The following is a 12,271-nucleotide window of genomic DNA, read 5'->3' as shown; positions in this document are numbered from 1 at the left end:
TAGGCCCCACGGGCAGTTTTCAGGCCTTTTCCCGTTAATCTCTTGCAAATGCATTGGAAGATCTGTCTTTTCACCTAAAATGGTTTGCCAGTCTCTGTTCAGTCCCACTCCCTCTCGCTGTCTCATTCCTCTGGTTCCCCTTTTTAATTTGCCTTTGCTTATTTTAAATGCACAGCTCCTCCACGGCAAAGTATTTATAGTTCTAAAAGCCTTATGCTGCTCCTTATATCCCTACTTAACCGCCTTGGCCTCTGGTGCCATTTCCTCTTTTCCGAATGATCCAGGATGAATCTCAGCCCCAGTCCCCAGCTGTTTGCTAGATTGTTCCCATATCTCTGGACTGCTTTTCCCAGACACTAAAGAAGTCCAGTCAAAATTCCTTCCCGAGGGTGTCTCTCATCTCTTCAAAGTCACCGTCCTTGGAGTCAGAAACATACACGCCGCTGAGTCTCCCTCATTAGCAGATGTTTCCTTCCCCTGCCCCTGCGTTGCTAGTGCCGCCTAATGCCAGAAGCAGGGAAGTACCAGATGCCTGGGCGGTGGTGTAATGTTTGTGACATAAACTGGGACCATATAGACTATTGTTGCAACCACTGCTATATATTTGCAGCAAATATTGTACAAAGGTTGTCGCGTGATGTGTCTATAAAGAGGTTATGATTTGCTGGTTATGATTATGCTGTCTGTATGCATGTATCATTTTTGTATTTGAAGTTGTGAATATGGACTATGTACTTGTGTCTCAAATGTATTTGATTCCAAGTAGCCTCAGTGAAGCATTTGGTCAGCTTCTTGAGAAGGGACTATTCTCAGTAAGTGCCCCATCAAGAAACACTTGACTGACTTTGGGAGACACCAATCCACATCTGAGCTTTCCTGGGAACATTCAAACTAACATGTAAACAATGGCGTCGGCTTGTAAAGAACTGAGTCATGCATGGACATGTGACTTGCCCATGTGACTCCAAACTCCATCTTGCTGTGATTATCCACTGTAAGAACAAAGCAGCGTTCATCCACCATCAGAGGATGTAAAAGGCCCTGAAAACTCCTCCATCTTGTCTTCAATCCTGCTTCTTACCTCTGGAAGGACTTCGCTACAAACGGAAGCTCTGAACAAAGGACTGAATGACCCATCCCAGCTGGGGATGTTCCAGAGACTTGAATTGAACCTGCAGTTTATTCTATCACTGCTACAAGCCTGAACCAAGAACTTTGCCATTACTGTATGTAATTGATTCCATTTAACCAATTTTAGCTCTCATTTATATCTTTTTCCTTTTTATGGATAAACCTTTAGATTTTAGCCTGATTTGTGGGTAAGATCTTATTTGTATATTGTGTTGGTTTTCATAACCATTTGTCCCCATAATGAGTGGTGCCGGTGGTGATACTGGGAAACTAGAGTGTCTAAGGAAATTGCTTGTATGACTTATGGTTAGCCAGGGGGGTAAAACCAAAGTCTTCTCTGTCTGGCTGGTTTGGTTTGCCTTGGTGTGCAAAGGAACCCAGCCTTGGGCTGTAACTGCCCTGCTCTGAGCGATTTGTCCTGAATTGGTACTCTCGGTTGTTTTCCACTAAGGGCAGCATCATTACAGGTGGCAAGCAGGACTCTTTGGAATTCCCCCTGGGATCTTCTCTGGATGGGGCTCTCTTTACAGATCTCGCAAAGGGAGTCCCCGTTAGGTTTTATCCTGCCAGTGGAAAGGCCATATGGACCCTGAGAGGCCTTCTTTCATCCAGGCCTCCTCCATGTCCTTTTTGCTGCTTCATGCTCACTCTCACAAAAGCCCCATTTCACACATCAATGCTGAATCCTACTTGGCTAGAGGGATCGCTATTCAGTGATGCAAGATGCTGCAGCCCTTCTTGGACCCCCAATCCAGCAAGCAAGACCAGAAATGAGATCCAGGTTTTCTGGGCTGTGTACATAGACTCTATAGTCATCAGCAGGGATCGAACCCCGGACCTTCAGCACCAAAAGCACAAGCCCCTACAGGAGTGAGGCCTTTTAAGCGTGAGTGGAGCTGATCAGGAATATGCCGTCAGATGGACTATGGCCCCCAGGATGTCTCTCTTCTGGTTGAATCAAGGTAATGCATCACTGATGTCCATGAGAGATTCGGCCCAGCTGGGGAGCTGCCCAGAACAGAGAATGGGGGCATGGGGCACTCACGGGGACACAGATTAAATATTGTGATACAGGGGATGTTGAAGTGAAGTGCTTTGAATAGAAATTTTCCCAGAACTTTCTAAAAGATTTCAACAATTCCACTTTTTCATTCCAATTTGGGGCAAAACCAAATTTGGAAATAGCAGAATTTTCCACAGGAGGGAAATTCTGATTCTCCCCCTCCCCCAGCTCAGACTGCGAGTCTGTTGAACCAGCCACCAGGGGGAGCGATGCTCAATGACACAAATCCAGTGGGCTGCCTGGAGCCCTAGCCAGCCAGAGCCCATCCCTCTCTCCATCCCTCTGTGCGTTGCCTTTCTTGGTTGGTTTCGAGGATAAATTAAACTGAGCAACCATCTGTGTTAGCTGCCAGAGCAGGTCCTGGGATTGTTATCGGTGCAACCCTGCTGATAGGGAGCATTCTGTGCACAACGTGCATTCCCCCCACGCCTGCCCCAGGACCAAAATCCGCCGCAGCCTCTCTGCCTGCCTTGGGAGATAGCTGGTTTCTGCACTGCAGTGACACTGGTGGCCTGAGAGTGACATCTGGCATCTGGCTGCAGCAACCACCAGTTTCTGGACCCGTCACGCTAGCACCTTATAAATGTCATCAGCTCCCTCATCCGGCATCCAGCATATCAGCCGTTATGATTGTTTTGTTTTGTTCCCAAAATAGGCTGCTCTGTAGCAGAGATGCCCCGATTTCCATCCATGGAGGAATGTGACACGTGAGCCCTGGCTAAATCCCAGCCCCTCATTTCCCATTGTCGAGAGTGCTTCTAGTGACTCAGCTTATTACTGCCCCTTGCCTTCCAAGCCTGGATTCTCCTTCCAAAGAAGTGGAGCAAGGGAATCATGTGAATTGCCCTGTCAGCACTGAGGTAACCGAAGTGTGAGTGCAAAGCAGGCAGAGGAGTGAATGACTGAGTGGATGGGTGAAGGAATTTGCTACAGGTGTGCACAGGGAGGGAAAAATCTAGTTTTGAGGTTAGGGCACTAGTGTGGGACTCCATAGTGCGGGTTTAGTTCCTGGCTCTGCCACAGTCTGGTCCCAGGTTTTCTCAACATGGCGGGTCAGGACCCAAAATTGGGTTGCCAGAATGTTTTGAAGAGTCACGTGGCAGCTCTTGTCCCACGGGGCTGGCTGGGCTCACCTCCTTGCTCCAGGCACTGCAACCTCTGGGGTTCCAGCGCCGCTCCGGTTTGGCCTGGCTGTCATGACAACAGGAGTCCAGGTAGGCCAAGTCTGAGTGAGTGGCAGTGCCACCCTATGAACCGGGTCACAACTCTACTCACACAAATTTGGTCCACTTTGTGTGCGTGTGGGGGAAACCTGAGCAGTGCTGCAACCCCAGAGTTTGTGACACTCAGAGTGTAGAACCAAGCCCAGCCAGCCCCAGCCCAGGAGCTGCCACTGTGAAATAAGTGCTGGGCAGGACTAACACCCTTGGGCGGCAGGATCTGACTGAACCACCCAGGGCCTCCACCCCAAACTATTTACTGGGTCGTGACCAGCCATAACCATTTACAAATGGGTCCTGAGCCCCGAAAGACTGAACTGCTAGTCTAGTCTGCATAGACTATCAGAGTTGGAAGGGACCTCAGGAGGTATCTAGTCCAACCCCCTGCTCAAAGCAGGACTAATCCCCAGACAGATTTTTGCCCCAGATCCCTAAATGGTCCCCTCAAGGATTGAACTCACAACCCTGGGTTTAGCAGGCCAATGCTCAAACCACTGAGCTATCCTTCCCACCTTGGGAAAGTTATATCCCACATCTCTAAAAGGTACAACTGCCCGGCCTGTGTGAGATCTGGAGTAGCTCGGCGGATTTCAACAGAGTGATGCTGGATTTATGCCTACGTAACTCAATTTACACCAGTCCAACTGAGACCAGAATGCAGGGCCCGATTCTCCTCTCCTGTCAGTGTGCGTCTTGCAACACACCTGCACTGGAGATGGTGGAGTTACTCCAGTGTAAAACTGGGGTCAGAGGAGAATCCTGCCCATTGAGTCACCTGGGTGAGGATTGCAGGGTCAGTAGCTCATGGCATCAAAAGAGCTTTGGCTTCTTTTGGGATTAAAAACAGCTATGGTAGATGTCAGATCCCATTGCTTTAACCTGTGGTCACTGGGCTGCCATGCTAGCTGGGGAAAGCTCTGTTCCCTTCCCTTTCTTGTCTCCAGAACATAAGATTCTGACCTCAGGCTGGGAATGAGCAAGAGGAGCAGATGGAACTCTTGAGCGGCAAGGTCCCATTTATCATGCAGTTATCTTCAGGAGGAAGGGGAGGACAGAAAGCAGCAGGAGACAAGAGCCAAATACTCCCTAAATAGAGTGTTTGTCCGAGTTTTCCACCAGGCAGTAAAAGCTCTTTATCTGCCCCCTCCTATCTACCGGCCTATCTCTGTTCTTCCCGTTGTACAAATTGCAGATGGAACGGCCCTGCCCTGCCAAGTATTTTCAGTAGCCCTGCAGCTTTACATTGCTCGAGCAATGATTAAAGTACAGCTGGGGGAGTGAACAGCCGATGGGTGCACCAACAAGCCCGTCTTTAACAGCAGAACTAATTGGATAAAGTCCATCTGGGAGGAAGTGATACCTGTTCAGCAAATGGATGGAATGTAGGGATCAAGAAGGTGACGGGAGCTTTAGCAGATCTTTGGCATATGGGCTTCTTAAGCTGTTCACAAAACACTTTATTGGCTGGAACTAGAGGGCAGTAATCTCGCAGAATGGTTTGCCTTTTGCCTCTCGTTTGGGCAGGGGAGCCAGAGGTTTTCCCGACATGTGAATCCTAGACAAGGGGAGTATTTGGGGGAGGTGGGAATTTCTTTGGAAAATATTCCCATCTAGACTATTCTATTCCATATTGCTGCTTATAATCTTAGATGTTAGATGGGGTAGGATCTGAGTTACTACAGAGAATTCTTTCCTGGGTGCTGGCTGGTGAGTCTTGCCCACATGCTCAGAGTTTAGCTGATCGCCGTATTTGGGGTCAGGAAGGATTTTTCCTCCAGGGCAGATTGGCAGAGGCCCTAGAGGTTTTTCGCCTTCCTCTGCAGCGTGGGACACGGGTCACTTGCTGGAGGATTCTCTGCAGCTTGAGGTCTTCGAACCACAATTTGAGGACTTCAATAACTCAGACATAGGTTAGGGTTTTGTTACAGGAATGGGTGGGTGAGATTCTGTGGCCTGCGTTGTGCAGGAGGTCAGACTAGATTATCATAATGGTCCCTTCTGACCTTAAAGTCTATGAGTCTGAGTCTATAATTGCTCGAGTATCTGAGCACTTTCTGGTAGTGCGTTATGCGACATGACTAGCCTCTGTCATGTGAGGCTTGGTCTTTCTCGCATGCTCTCCCCAGAGAAGAAAATCTTACCTAGGAACCAGACAGAACAATTGGTTCCCTCTTGTTTGACGTCCTGATGAAAATACTAGATCCATGGTCTGCCTCTTGGGTTCTCAGCCAGGGGGACACGATGACCCCCCAGGAGTGTTGCAAACAGGTGCCGGGGGGTTGCGGTTACCCTGGCCTTCCCAAAGAAGCAGCAGCAGGGCCTCATTGAGAAGCCTCTGAGTCACAACACCGGCCTTCTGGTTCCCAGGGCGCAGACACCTCTTTGGCACAGAGACCGTCTTTTTGTTCTGTGTCTGTCTGTCCAGCACCGAGCACAGTGGTACCTAGATGCTGCCACTGTACAAATCACGGTTGTCCTCCTCCTCCCCAGGGTTTGGTTTGACTTGGCGAATGGCAGCTGGAGAACAGGGTTGGTGGTATTGGCAATGGGGAAGCACCTAGATCAAGACAGGGCCCCCTTGTGGTAGGTGCTGACAGACCCACTGTACATGGCAGACCTTGCCCCCAAGAGCTTATAGGATAAAAAGTTTGCCCCTAAAACTTTTCCCCTGCTCCAAGCTCCAGCAGTGGGGCCCTTTTCATTTACTTGGTGGCTGAAGTTTTGAAGACAGATTGCGGGGAGTCTGGGATCCCCAGTGGCTGCCATCCGTCCATCCAGCTGAGCTCAGCAGAGCAGGATTTCCTGCCGTACATCTGCAAACCTGCTGGTAGAGCCCTGCATTAGGGTGACGAAATAGCCTGTCAGGGTCCATCAGACCCTTCCTTGCTGACACACACTGAGGCCTGGCTGTGTATCTGCCCCGACACCTTTCTGCAAGTGGCCATAGTTTTCCCCTTTTCTCCCCCATTAGCCAATCATGAAGATCTTAGGAACATGGGGCTCCAGCTCCCATGTACCTTAGAGATGCTGTCCCAGTGCACAGACCCAAGACCAGGAGCTGAATTAGGTAGCTCTACAGAGGGAGGAGACTTCTTTCCAAGGCTCCTGCAGCTCTAACATGCACCCTTGCACTGGGGAGAGGGGTCATAGCGGCACCTTGCTTCCCCTGCCCTCTGAATCTATGGTTGGTCCTGATTCTGCAGCACTTTCTCAAGTGTGGTCCCTGCCCCACTGCAGGATTGAGCCCAGCATTTGGGCTTTCTCCATCCATTTGCATGCCTCAGGGGTGTGCAGAACTGGGCTGGGAATCTCTCTCACCCTTCACACCTGGCGCTTCCTGCTTCTGGCAGTACTGTGAAGGCAATTATCCATGAGGAGATTTTGTGATCGGCTGGAGCTGCAGAGCGCAGGTAGAGAATGAGAGTGAAAATTGATGGTGGGGAGAAATATTCTGGAGCCTCCAGAAGGCGTAACTGAGGGGAAAACGGGGGAGGGTTCTAGGGTATCCCAAGTGGTTCACCGAGTCTTTACTGGAGCTGTGTTCAGATTTCCACAGCAGTGTTGGGGCAAGGTAGAATTCAGAGGCCTACTCTTCAATCTCTGGTTGGGAGATTATTCCCTGAACATCTCCCAGGCTTATTGCATCTGAAGACCTCTGTAAGGAAGGAGTTGATGGAAGATTTACCAGTATGTCCTTGTAGGGACCAAGGCCATGGTTTTCAGTAGTGACTAATGATTTTAGGTGCCCAACTTAGCACTTTACAGGACCCAAGTTTCCAGAGGCTCAGCACTTTCTGAAGATCAGAACCCCCCACCCCTTTTCGATGGTATCCAGTTGGGCCTCCAAAAATCATTTGGTTCTCACTTTGACTACACAAGCTGTAAATCCTGATGAGGGAACCTCCATAGATAAGCAGGTGAATGTTTAAATGCTGCTGTAGGTAATAGTCTTGGGGCAAAAACAAAGGCCGAGGAATCAGATCTGCCTCTGTGACCTTGAACTAACTGCTGTGTGCTGCCTCCTGACAAGTAAATGGGGGAGAATTTATAATTCGATATTGCACTGGGTTGGGGCTGCATGCAAGCAGACTCAGCCCCTTGGCAAGGACGGTTTGATTTATGGAATATACGTTGATGTCTGTGTGTTTGACCGCTCACATGAACACCTTTAAATATCTCCCTAATTCCTGCAAAACCCATGGGAAGCTTTGATCCCTTTCAGGAATCCTTGAGGGCGTGACGTTTGAAGCTCTTCCGGAGACAGGATGAGCTAGAAAAGGGATATTGGTAAAGCCGTAAATCTTGGAAGCTCCATGTTTGATACAAATCTACCCTAGGATGAGATGTAGCCTGCAGCAATTAGGGGGAGCTGTTTAGTTTGGATGAAATTGGAATAGGCGGTGGCTGAAAACCACAACAGTCAGTGTCTCCTTTAGCTATGGAAGGCCCAGCACCCCTTTACAACAGGGCCTAATTGAGCCTAATTTAGGTTGGACATTAGGAAAAAGTTCCTAACTGTCATGGTGGTTAAACACTGGAATAAATTGCCTAGGGAGGTTGTGAACTCTCCATCTCTGGAGATATTTAAGAGCAGGTTAGATAAATGTCTATCTGGGATAGTCAGTCAGTGTTTGGTCCTGCCATGAGGGCAGAGGACTGGACTCGATGACCTCTCGAGGTCCCTTTCAGTCCTAGAATCTATGAATCCTTCTAGATCTCCACTGACTGCAGTGGAGGAATTTGACCCAGATAGTGTAAAGCCCAGGAAGTGGCATTTTCATGATCCAGCACGATTTCTTTATTGCCTTATTCAGACAATTGCAGCTGGTTAGTTTGTTTTATTCCATTTCCTTCACCGCTGGGTTCGCCTCCTTCATCTCAGCAGCCTGGAGCCGCTACTGATTCTCCAGCCACCTTTTTAGGAGCTGGCAGGCAGTAGATCTGGCCGGCTGTGCAGAGCATTGTTGATTTCCTTCGCTTCTCAGCATTTCCCCTCTTGTTAGGACCTGATTCTCTGCGATCCTGTGCCTCATGAAGTCACTTACACCAGTGCAAGCCAGGTGTGAAACACCAACAAATCAGAATGGGGGCATCGTACGCCTGCTTTGTGCTGGAGAGACTGACGTCCCATGACGCAAGGCAAGGGAGAATCAGGCTGATGGAGTCCAGTCCTGCCGAGATCTGGGAGGGTGGGGCAAGGGGGTATCATTGATTTCAAATGGAGCAGGATCACGGCCATCACTTGGAACCTGAGATTAAGACTGCGCATGAGTTTTTTCACCAGAGCTTCTCTGTGGCAAGGGATTAAAAGGATTCTCACAGCGGGATGCAGGAGTCAAACCAATTTGCTTTTGCTTTACACAGTGAGGAGAAGCTATCAGATGCGATGGTGCTTGGCGGTCTGTAAATACCAGAGCCATATTGCCAACCCCAAGCATCTAAAAATAGGGAGTCAAGACCCACTAGGAAGTCCTGAGAGTTGCTTAAAAACCGAGAGATTACAAAAAAACAAATGTGGGTCCTTTTTTATTTGCCTTTTGGTTTTGGACCCTTCAAGATCGAGTTTCCAAACGTTTCTCTGCAATCACAAGGGCTAGAACTTTTTTTTATATAGGCTGAGATTCTCACAGATTCCCATGACTCCAGGAGCTGGGGCTTTAAGAAAAAAACACCAAAAATCATAAGACTTGTGCTGAAATCTTGAGTCTTTGCCTCACTGTCCCAGACCTGGAAAGAGAGGCTCTTTAACAGAGGTGTTTAACAACATCCTTTGGAGTGAGCTTCCTGGTTAAGGCCCTGCCTGCATGACAGAACGGTACCTCGATGTAGTGACATCAGAGCCTACCAGAGGGTGAGCTGAACCAGCACAAGGTGGAGCTCACATTAGGTGCAGGTCACTTTGGGATGTTACTGGATGAGGCTGCAATGCTGTGTGTTCTGCTTTGAGCCCTCGCAGGATGCCTTAGGGGCACACACTGTGGGATGCGGTTACAGCCACTGCACGTTTCCTGAATCGGGGATGAGTGTTTGATACATCTTCCCCCTGCCTCATCCACAGAGGATGTGAGTCTGTTCTAGCCCCCAACTGTTTTGCCTGGGTCTCTTGCTCAGTTATAATAATCCCCAGTTCTTATCCAACATAAGGGGTTGGGAAGGAATTTTCCTCCAGGGTAGATTGGCAGTGGCCCTGGAGGTTTTTCGCCTTCCTCCGCAGCATGGGGCAGGGGTCGCTTGCTGGAGGATTATCTGCTACTTGAAGTCTTTAAATCAGGATTTGGGGACTTCAACAGCTGAGTCAAGGGAGAGAATTATTTCAGGAGTGGGTGGGTCAGCTTTGGTGGCCTGCATCTTGCGGGAGGTCAGACTAGATGATCATAATGGTCCCTTCTGATCTTAAGTTCTATGATTCTATGAACATTTTACATCCTTATCCCATTATACAGATGGGGAAACTGAGGCACAGAGCTGCAAAGTGACTTGCCTAAGGTCACCTAGCAGGCCAGGAATAGAACCCAGTCTCCCTTGTCCCAGTTCAAGGCTCTATCCATTAGGAAATACTGCCTCAAGCGATAGCATCTTAAGCTTTCTAGGCTGGAGTTTCAGTCTTTGGTCTGGTGGTTGCCATATTGGACTGGAAAGTGTCAAAAGAAAAAGCAGATGTCAAGCAGCTGTTTAGTCCTCATTATGCAGAAATGAGCTTTGAATTTTAGGTAGGTTCAGATGCTCAGACTGTCTACAGGACAACTGTTGTGCAAATCTATGGAAAAGATTTATACTTCGGAGGGGGCGGGGTTGTTGAACAATTTCACTAGAAACAGCAGCTTTTTATGTTTTGGTGACTTCATTTATTCAGCTAATGTCTTTTGCTGACAGATATTTATCAGCCTGAACTTGCTTTTCCTGGCCTTGGAAAAATGAAAATCTTTGCTCCTGGCTCAGCTGAAAAACCCAACCCAAAATCCCTGAATGAGTTAGGCTGAAGATCAATCCTTCTCCTGACATCACAGCTCTGGGAGTCATGACGAGGAGAAGGGAAGTGGCCCAAATTGCTGTGGCTATATTGTACTGCCTCAAAAGCAAAGCCAACCGCGGTTTAGAAACAAAAGCTCCTGGATTTTTTTCAGCCAGAAACGCCCTGTGTTTAAGGAGCTGCCTGGCATCGAATGCTCACCACTGCTCTCTAGTGCCATGGTTCCCAAACTGTGTTAGGCCGTGACCTCCTTTGGGTTCACCTCTGTTAACATGCCCCCCTGGGGTCTAAGAGCCCTGCAACTTGACTTCAACCCGATGGGACCCAGCAAGAAGTGTGGGGCTTGGGTTGGATCAGACAACAACCCGACTCCTTCGGGCTCAGTTTGGGCGGGTTCCCCTCCTGCCTATGGGGTCGGCATGGCCGTGATGGCAAGCCTCACGCCAGCCAGCCATTGTCCCACTGCCTCTCACCGCATAATATGGCAGTGGTGGGCGGGGTACACAGCTGCTTCTCACTGCACAGCATCATGTGCCGTGACCCTCCTGGTACCCTTTGGTCACAACCCACGGCTAGGGAAGTGCTGTTCTAGTGGATTTTTCACCCTTTATTATCTTCATCCAAAGACTTTCAGCTGGTCCGCCTCTCACCTCCTTCTGGACCTCAGAACAAGTGTGTATATTCTTCACATGTAACACACCACCTCCTTCTTTTCCCTCCCCTTCCTGAAGAAGTTATGACCCTCTCTACCCCTCTTCCAGCCATGAGATTTATCCCACCAAAACGATGTGATGCCAATTAAGTCATAATTTAACTTATGTACTAATACTTCCAGTTCCACCTGTCAAGTCAGGTGATGATGGCCAGTGCTTGGTGATAGGAGAGTCCCTCTCTGGAAAAGCTCAGACATGAACAGGTGCTAGACAGAGATGAACAATGGGATCGTTGGAGCTGGAGTGCTTCCCAGGAGATTTCTCTAGCAAGAACATTCAGACTCCACTGATGATATTGTGTCCTAGGTATGCTATTCCTCCCCAGGTGTACTCAGGTCTTGATTCTGATCTCTCTCACTCTGGTGTCAATCAGGAGTAACTCCACTGAAGCTAGTAGAGGGCTCTAGTATAAAACTTGTTTAGAGACCAGAAACATTGACGTATGCTTCTGTTGCCCTACCTAGCCGCTGTATGTATGTCATCAAGTATCAGAGGAGTATAGGGTGACTAGACAGCAAATATGAAAAATCGGGACAGAGGGTAGGGGGTAATAGGAGCCTATATAAGAAAAAGACCCAAAAATCAAGACTGTCCCTATAAAATCGGGACATCTGGTCACCCTAGAGGAGTAGCCATGTTGGTCTGTATCCACAAATACAACAAGGAGTCCGGTGGTACCTTAAAGACTAACAGATTTATCTGGGCATAAGCATCAGATGCATCCAGGTATCTGAAGAAGTGGGTTTTTTTACCCACGAAAGCTTATGCCCAAATAAATCCGTTAGTCTTTATGTATGTCATGGGTCTGATTCATCTCTCATGCGCACGGGTTTTATACCAGCATTGGAGATAATGGAGTCACTCCTGACATACACCAATGTAGGAAGAGAACAGGCCCAACGTATCTAGTCTTAGGTATGACTCTTTTACAGACTAGGGGCCATATCTTCACCTGGGACAAATCAATGGAGCAGTGACAATTTGCACTAGCCAGGACCGCAAAGTAAAATATCTAATATACACTATTTCATGACCTTAGATTTATTATCAAGGAAGCAGTCCATAATCTGCAATATTCTGAGCCCCGTCATAAACACAGAGTTGGCCATTCTTTCCAGTGCTAATGGAATGGAAGAGGTGTATGTTCCCCTATCAGCTTCAGTTATGCCAATGC

General features: G+C 48.5%; 1 long non-coding RNA gene across 1 annotated transcript in view; it reads left to right on the top strand.

The window, feature by feature from the left end:
* The window catches only part of LOC120391809, a 65,780-nt gene extending 61,307 nt beyond the window's left edge, over positions 1-4,473 (top strand). Inside the window, exons 3-4 of the long non-coding RNA XR_005591491.1 lie at positions 2,850-3,054; positions 4,359-4,473. This is a non-coding gene — a long non-coding RNA (uncharacterized LOC120391809). The remainder of the gene's footprint in view (positions 1-2,849; positions 3,055-4,358) is intronic.
* The last annotated feature ends 7,798 nt before the right edge of the window (positions 4,474-12,271 follow it).

The sequence above is a fragment of the Mauremys reevesii genome, linkage group 26 (genome assembly GCF_016161935.1).
Source record: "Mauremys reevesii isolate NIE-2019 linkage group 26, ASM1616193v1, whole genome shotgun sequence".
Taxonomy (NCBI): Eukaryota; Metazoa; Chordata; order Testudines; family Geoemydidae; genus Mauremys; species Mauremys reevesii.
The sequence above is the reverse complement of the archived record's forward strand: the minus strand, read 5'-3'. Positions and strand labels throughout refer to the sequence as shown.